The sequence below is a fragment of the Musa acuminata genome, chromosome BXJ2-4, assembly GCF_036884655.1.
Source record: "Musa acuminata AAA Group cultivar baxijiao chromosome BXJ2-4, Cavendish_Baxijiao_AAA, whole genome shotgun sequence".
In the NCBI taxonomy this organism is placed as follows: Eukaryota; Viridiplantae; Streptophyta; class Magnoliopsida; order Zingiberales; family Musaceae; genus Musa; species Musa acuminata.
Window position 1 is genome coordinate 45,287,881 of NC_088341.1, and position 8,754 is coordinate 45,296,634.

The 8,754-nt window shown below is 34.2% G+C and overlaps 1 pseudogene; it reads right to left on the minus strand.

The window, feature by feature from the left end:
• Positions 1–2,520: 2,520 nt before the first annotated feature.
• LOC135608833 (putative wall-associated receptor kinase-like 16) lies at positions 2,521–6,449 on the minus strand (annotated as a pseudogene).
• Between the last annotated feature and the right edge of the window lie 2,305 nt (positions 6,450–8,754).

Sequence of the window (8,754 nt, forward strand, 5' to 3'; positions counted from 1 at the left end):
ATTTTACTGTAATAAATTATCAAAATTAAAGATTATTTTAATAGGTTCAATTTCAAATGTAACTTTCACGTGATTACCTTTTACTAAACGAACTCAAAATTCTACAGAATCATATCCTATGATTCTAAAATATTTAGTAACCTTTTCTTATTTATAAAAAAATTATGATAAATAATTATTACAATTAAAAAAAATTTGAATAGCATTTGCTATCAAATCATTTTAGTAACAGTTTGAGGATAATTTCATTCATGTAAAAAGAATGAAAGTTTTTTTTGCAAAAACTTTCATTTTTTCCAGTAAAAGTGTCCTAAAATAAAAGTGAACATGGGGGCGTCATATAATAAAAAACCAAAAATGAAAGTTTTTTTCCAGTAAAATGTCCTAAAATATTTAGATATATGAATATTGCTACTAAAAATTATTAGTAAAATTATTAGTTGTAAATAATAAATCAATATTTATTGTTTGCAATTAATAAAATTATATAAATAGGCTTAATTATTTATAATCATCATTTTTCTGAATATTTTTTATTTTTATAAAAGTCTTAATTTATATCCACATTTAATAAGGATCCAAAAGAAAAACACTAGCCTCGGTGATTTCAGGCTGGGAAAACTGAAAGTTCTAACCCAAGTGGAAGGTGACATTAGCTATAGTCGTCTCTGCCCAAAAAACTTCTTTGAGAAGACATGGCGTTGATTTGATGATAGTGCGTTGTGATGTAATGTCTTGATGATTCCTGCCACAGGTTTTCAAACAGTCTCTTCATCCTCCAATAAGGGTTGATAGAGATCGAACATTTCTCGTGGCCATAATAATTTACAAAGACATAAATCATGAAAGCAACGCCATATCTACCCACTTTGAAATATCAAACACATTGATCGAGTGATTTTGAGTTATCTGAGTATGGGTCAAGTAAACGATGATAATTTGAAGTAATTTTTTATTTTTTAATTTTTGATGAAGAAAATGATAACGATATAAAATGATACCGTGGGTACTGATAAATTTAGAAGTCCAAATCGGACAATAAGTTTTTAGTGCATGTTATGTAATATTTGTCGATACAAAAAATAATAGATTATGTTACGCAACTTATGCTATATTCATTATATGTTTGGACATACTATATCGCCATTAATAATTATTAGTAGAACATGAATTCAAATGAAAAAAAATAATCAAATAAAATCATATAATAGGATTTTTTAGATTATTTGTTTTTCGAAAGAATTAAATTATAGTTGATAATTTCTTCTTATTTTATTAGATATTGCATTCTACGTCATGATACATCATTATCATCATCATGTCTAAGCCATCAATTTGCCAATTGTGAAAACGAATTAGTTAGTGCATTAAAAAACAAAACCTTTGAGGGTAAGGGAGATTTGACCGACTTATGAGTCGTTAGTTTCCATACTCCTTAACCAATGTGAGACTAAATGATCTTATCAACTTATAAGTAAAATGATTATAAATATAATATCTTACTTACCTTTTGTCACTTACCTTTTATGGATAAAAAATCACTTTTATCGCAGTTGGTCAGAGAAAGAAAAAGTCATATTTTCTTTGGGAAAATTCTTTAAAAAATCTCATTTTTTTTTTTAAATTCTAAGCTACCACTCTTTTCCTAAAAAATTCTCATAGAATATATATATATATATGATATTGTCCTTGTTGATCACTATCTCCGCTCAACACCGTTGTATATCAACCTCGTCTCCCCTTTCCTCTTCCTATATTATCGTTATTATCTTTGTCATCCTCACCCTCGCCAATGTGATGACAGGTGGAGAAGCATCCTACACACTCTTGTCATCATCGCCCTTGCCTTATCAAAAAAATGATATCTTTAATTTGAAAGAACAATGATACCTTTAATTATAATTAAAATATCAAAAAACGTGTAGAGTCATTTGTGATCTATCGTGTTTTTAACTTAATATATCAAGAATCATGGACTTAAAAAAATGAATTAGAATGAGACGAATTGGCAAGTAAATGATGCGAGTGCGAGTTTGGTCAACAATAACGTTCCATATATATATATATATATATATATATATATATATATATATATATATATAGAGAGAGAGAGAGAGAGAGAGAGAGAGAGAGAGAGAGAGAGAGAGAGAGAGAGTAAGGGTTATCTGTCATGGATCGGACCCTAGAGTGAAATGAGCAGCTGAATGGCTTCATGACATCAAATATTCGAAGAAGATATAAATCCAAACACGACAGACCAGAGTGATAATATAAATCAGTCGTATACAAACAATTTGAGAAACATTACCATAAAACATGGACCGACGACGATCATAAAACAAGAGAAGGAAAGAGTTGTATACACACGATTTGATCATATTAAAGGGTAGTTCCTCAAGCAGAAACTGTTTTACGAACAAGTTTGGAACATAACATTACCCATATAACCATTACATACGATCCTCAAGCAGAAGGAAGCTTATTCAGTGGCATTCAAGCAGTCAATAAAGATGTGGACATCTAATACAAACTCACCGTGGGTGATGATGCAACCACAAATTCTTTCTCTAAGATATAATTCCAGGATGTACCTTGATTTGCTTGGTCGACAACTTCAGAGAAGGCATAAGGTGAGTCTCTTGGCGGATGTTCAATTTCTTCGTCATCTTTGATCAAATAATATTCTATTTTTTTCAGTCCGATTCTTCTCAAGTTATGCAATTTATACTCCACCTCTTTCATAGTAGGTCGTTTAGCCCCTTTCAATCTTAAACACATTTCTACCAATCCAATCATATCGATAAGTTCTTCTTCGATCGCTTCTTTCATAACAAGATCATCTATAAGATCAAAGGAGCGATTCGCTCTCACCGTTTGAAGAAAATGCATCGATAGATTCAGTCTGTCTTCATATTCGGTGGAGAAAATTGGCTTTTTACCTGTTAAAAGTTCTAGAAGAATGACTCCGAAGCTATAAACATCGCTCTTCTCTGTCAACTGACTGGTCTGATAGTACTCCGGGTCAAGGTATCCAAAGGTGCCTTGTACAGCAGTGAGTAAATGAGTTTGGTCGAGTGGAATAAGTCTTGAAGATCCAAAATCTGATATTTTTGCCGTTAAATGATCATCTAAGAGAACATTTGATGATTTGACATCTCTATGAAATATCGAAATTGAAGCAGCCGAGTGTAAATAAGCGAGCGCTCCGACAGCCTCAGCAGCAATCCTCAGGCGATCATCCCATGATAATATAGGGTTACCTTCTGGAATATGGAGATGATCTAAAAGAGTCCCATTCGAGATAAACTCATAAATCAACAAGGGAACTTCAGTTTCCAAGCAACACCCGAAAAGCTTAACAATATTCCTGTGATTAATCTGAGAAAGAACTGCAACCTCGTTGATGAACTGGTCTATCTCACTTTGTTTCACATATTTAGATTTTTTGACGGTGACTACACGTTGATCTGACAAAATTCCTTTGTAAACCGTTCCATGTCCTCCACGACCGAGTACTCGAGTCTCGTCAAAATTATTAGTTGCCTTCTCCATCTCTTCCACAGAAAATATGACGAGATTAACTGTTGTAGCAGTAAACCATGGTTCTGATGGAAGTATTTTTCTCTAATTTTCTTTTGTTTCCTTTTTTTCCATTTCCTTCTCAGAATGAGGAGACTCGAACATAAGAGTAATAGGCCTATGCCGTTGCTTACACCAATGATGACACCTGTACAGTATCAATCATAAATTTAGCTCCTTAAAAACACTCCTTTGATTTTATTTTCTACGAAATACGTTGATAAAGGATTGTCGATAACCTCAATGTCTTCCTTTTGATTTCCATTATTCGATTATGCTGTTTTATGTATCTAATCTGCAAATTAATGCACCTTTTGCATCCTTAGAAGTAAATTAGTCATAAGGACTTACCTAGCAGAAGAGTATGCGTTTTGTTGTTGGGAATGCAGGGTGCGCGTCCCGGATCACCATGTTCCCGCTGCGCAAGTGCAAGTATATCCGCCATCCGTATTAGTACAAATCCCATAGCAAAGATATTTCTCGGGAGAGCTGCACTCATTGATATCTAGACAAGTCATTAGAGACAAAAGGAATTATAATTTGCTGATCAAATTACAATAAACAAATTGATAGTAAAGAATGACGACAAACAAGTAATTGATTTGATTCTGTGTTCAGTAGCTAACCCCATATCTGTTCCTATTGACTATAATTATCTGTTTGTTCTTATTTACTAATTTTATTATACACTAACTCTGTCCAACTACAGTAGAGTTTTGAGTTTTTTTTATTAAAGAGATGATACTAATGAATATTTATTTGTTGAATATAGGTATATCCAAAGAGTGAGTATCCTATATTGCGAGGCAGTTGCAGTAAACAAAAATTTACAAATCACTATCCAAAATATAGTCAAGATGATTCATGTAGAGATCGACTTGAAGATTTTAGTGTGGATTCTATACAAGACTATATACATTCATTCGACAATACATAATTTAATTGAAAATTTTTGACATGTACTTAGTGTTTTGATTTCTTTCTTATGTCTTGTATATAGAAATATGGAAATAGATATACCAACTAGCTAGCTTCTTATGCCCATTTCTAGATAATTGGTCTTCTAGATTTTTCACAACCTGTGCAGCAGTTCATGATGATCCTCTCAGTTAAAGTGCATAAAATGTTAGTTGTATAATTATTTTTTTAATTATGAGCACATGACCCTATACTTTGTATGCAAGAACTTATACTCGTCGATTTAATGCATAAACAGATTATACAGTGGCATGGCTAGTGTGCATCATATTAAATTGAAGAAAAGAGTGGAGCACCTGTGCATCCATTAGGCACGTAAGGATTTCCTTGGTAACCTTGCCAGCATTTGCAACGGTATCCCACAAACTTGCCATCGTCGTTAGTAATTGTTGTGTCGAAACATGAGCTGTGAGCGTAGACACATGCGAAGGTGGTCATGTTCTTCTTAGCATCCTCGCAAGGCTGGAACTCGATCACCCAATTAACGATGACCTGCCCATTAAAAAAGACGAAAGGTCTGGTGCTATTGCCAATGTAGCTGAAACTGCCTTTTTCCTCGAGTTCCAATTGGCCTTCCTCCAGCGATATATTATTCACTATGTAAAGGTAATCTAAAATGAGGGTGGGAGGATTGGATGTGGTGTTGCATGTCAGAGCAAATGAGTCGTCCCTATAACAGTCCTTCTCCAGCCCAAATGGAAACAAGACGTCAATACTCCCGCATTTAGTAACACAGCCGTTTGCAGCAGCAGCAGCAGGTGTAAAAGATTTATCTGTTAATATGATCAAAGTGGTCAGCAGCAGAATTCGGAATCAGATTAATGTGTTTTTTTTCCGGAGTCAAAATATACATCAATTATATTTGACGCTTAAAAGTATATTCCGTCATTGCTTAAAAAATCTATGGTTACCTAATTAAAATATTTATCAATTAGATTTGGCAAAGTCAAACACTAATTTTCCATCACAAATACAAAAGGAATTTAACATAGCATCACAAATATTTGGCATCCTTGAGTTTCTAGAGATCAGCAGGAACATAACATAACAGAGAAGCATGATTCTATATCACTTTGATCTGATCCAGTTAATTTTACGAACTCATTTAAAGAGAGATAGAGGAGGAAAATTACCTTGACAGCCGTTAAGTATATAGGGATTGCCTCGATAACTTGTGGAACATCGACACAAATATCCAATGCTATAGTATAACGTACGAGAAATGGCATCATGGCAAAGACTATTTTGACTGACGCAAGCGTATGTATTTGTATTCTTGGCCTCTTCACATGAAAGATGATCATTCATGTACCACGCCAAGGTGACCTCCACATTCCTTCTACTCCCGTTTAATATTCCTTCGAGATCATCATCATCTTTATCATCGAACATAATGACCTTGATGCTGGAGGTATTCACCAAGTGTAACTCGGTTTGATAGATTCGAGTTAGCTGAATTTCTAAGGCAATTGCATTCGTAAAAGATAGATCCATTGAGCAATATCTATTGTTAATGTCGGACCACAGTGAATTTAGACTCGAATCATTGGCAGCGCAGATACTAAGACAGGTGCTAATGGTTTTATTGGTGGTAAGATCCACTAGCTTGGCCATGGCGCTACAACCTATAACGTAAACTTCGGTATATGTCAATCCTTGAGAAGAATGAGGTGCCGTCTGTTCCATCAAGTCAAAAGAGTAAGGCCAATTCTTCAGATCAATCAGTGAGGTGCGGTTAAACTCATCGCCGACAGTTGGTGATTTAATATATATGAACCCCTGGTTCACATAAATTCTCGTTACCTCGATGGTGCCATCACCCAGGAAAAGCCTGGGAGCGCTGCTGGAATGGTTTCTGCAGGTAAGATTAAAGCCTGTCCGGAAACAGCCATCGCCGATGCCGAAAGGATACTCGAAGCTGATATTCCCACAACTTTTCGGGCAGAAAAGAAGGAGGGGAAAAGTTGTGTTTGTTGATTTACTTTCTCTTCTTATTGAACCCGTTGATGTGGATGCCAGCAGAAAGAGTAAAATCTTGACCAACCCCATCCCTCCTCCTCTTCCCTCTCCAAATCCGATCATTTTCCTCTACCACCTGCCACATACGAGTTGCATTAGTTAAACGTTATTGTCAACGGTTAGAAAACTAATAATGATGTCCTTAAGTCAATCTGATCAATCTTAGCATATACTAGGTCAGATATTAATTCAATATAAAAAATGTAAGCTTTTAAATTGTGAGCTAAATTTATTATATGTAACTCGATCATTTCAATCATCAAGATATAAATCTATCAATCCATCTCTTTATCTCATATATATATATATATATATATATATATATATATATATATATATATATATATATATATATATATATATATATATATATATATATATATATATATATATATATATATTTCAACACAAACTTATACTAACCTTTTTATTGGCGGAGGTGATGGGCAAATTAGATTGCGCCAGAATGAAAATTTTCATGAGATACTATTAGAGATGAGTAAGCAATAGAGAAAAATCATTCATATAGTTTTAAGTCGAATTATTTGGATCTTTGTGTTATTCTTCGTATAAATAGAAAGAGCAAGACGCTTACACCGGCGCTATCGACGGAAGGAGCTCCCTGTTGGGTCCAACTCATACGTGGGCTTGTATAATTGGGCTTATTAGCCCAAATCAATAATTGAAGACAAAAAAAAAAAAAAAAAAGAGAGAGATAGGGTTTGGTGGCGTGCAGCGTGCGTGTGTGTGTGCACAGTAAACGTGGGAGTACCCATGCAACAAACGACGGAGCACACAGAGAAAAGAAGAGAGAGAAAGTAAAATTTTAGAGTTTTCTGACTATCGGGCAAAACATTCTTAGTTTTGGCCCAAATTTTATGTGAAGAATTCTTACCGTAAACTCTACAATCCTAACGGTGTTGATCTACAGTTTACCATCTTTAAGGTACTTTCCTACTATATCCACTTTGTGAGACCTAAAATTCCCTTACGAGATCTATGATCTTGATGTTATTGTCATCCTCTGATTATTCTAGAGAAGATCGATTGTAAACTTGTTATTATTACTATTGATAGTGGAAGTTTGAGGTGGACTACGGTCCCGTGGTTTTTCCCATATTGGGTTTTCCATGTTAAAAAAATTTAGTCTCACTGTGTGATTGATTTTTGCTCTATTGTTTATGCTCTACTGGTTGATATTTTCATTTGGATATCAAGTTGGTATTTTGATGAGGAACCCATTTTGATACACAAAGAGGGAAAATAATATTCCGCTTTAATAGGTTTTTCCCAACAGGTCTCAGAACATTAGGTTATTTGGTGCTAGTTTTTTCTTGTGTGATTGAAATGGAGCAGTCATATGGTATGATTAAATTGAACTCATCAAATTATTCCACTTGGAGGCGTCTGATGGAATATTTGCTTTATTGCAAAGATTTGTATAAGCCCATCAAAGTTAAAGATAAATATTCTACTATGGACGATGAAGAATGAGAAGTTCAACATAGAAAAACTATTGCCTATATTAGAAGATGGATGGATATAAACTTGCATGAGAATATTTCAGATGAAACCAGAGCTGATGTTGTTTGGCAAAGGTTAGAAAATCTCTTTACGAAAAAGACTATGGGAAATAGAATTTCTCTCGTCAAAAGGCTCGTAAATTTGAAGTATAAAGGTAGTGGTAACATTGTTGAGCACATAAGCCTATTTCAAAGTCTTGCAAACAAATTGGTTGCTATGAAAATGAATATAGATGATGAGATGCAAGGATTATTACTTCTCAGCTCTTTACCAGAAAGTTGGAAAACGTATGTGGTGACTATTTGCAACTCCACGTCAAATGGAACTCTAACTATAGATATGGTTAAAGACAGTTTGCTAAATGAAGATGTAAGAAGGAAAGAACAGGGTGAATATTCTTCTGGGGCATTTGTTACTGAAAAACAAGAAAGACGTGGAAGAAGTCATAGCAGAAATCCACATGGTTATAGAGGAAGATTCAAGTCTAGAAGAGAATTTCTCTTGTCAAAAGGCTCGTAAATTTGAAGTATAAAGGTAGTGGTAACATTGTTGAGCACATAAGCCTATTTCAAAGTCTTGCAAACAAATTGGTTGCTATGAAAATGAATATAGATGATGAGATGCAAGGATTATTACTTCTCAGCTCTTTACCAG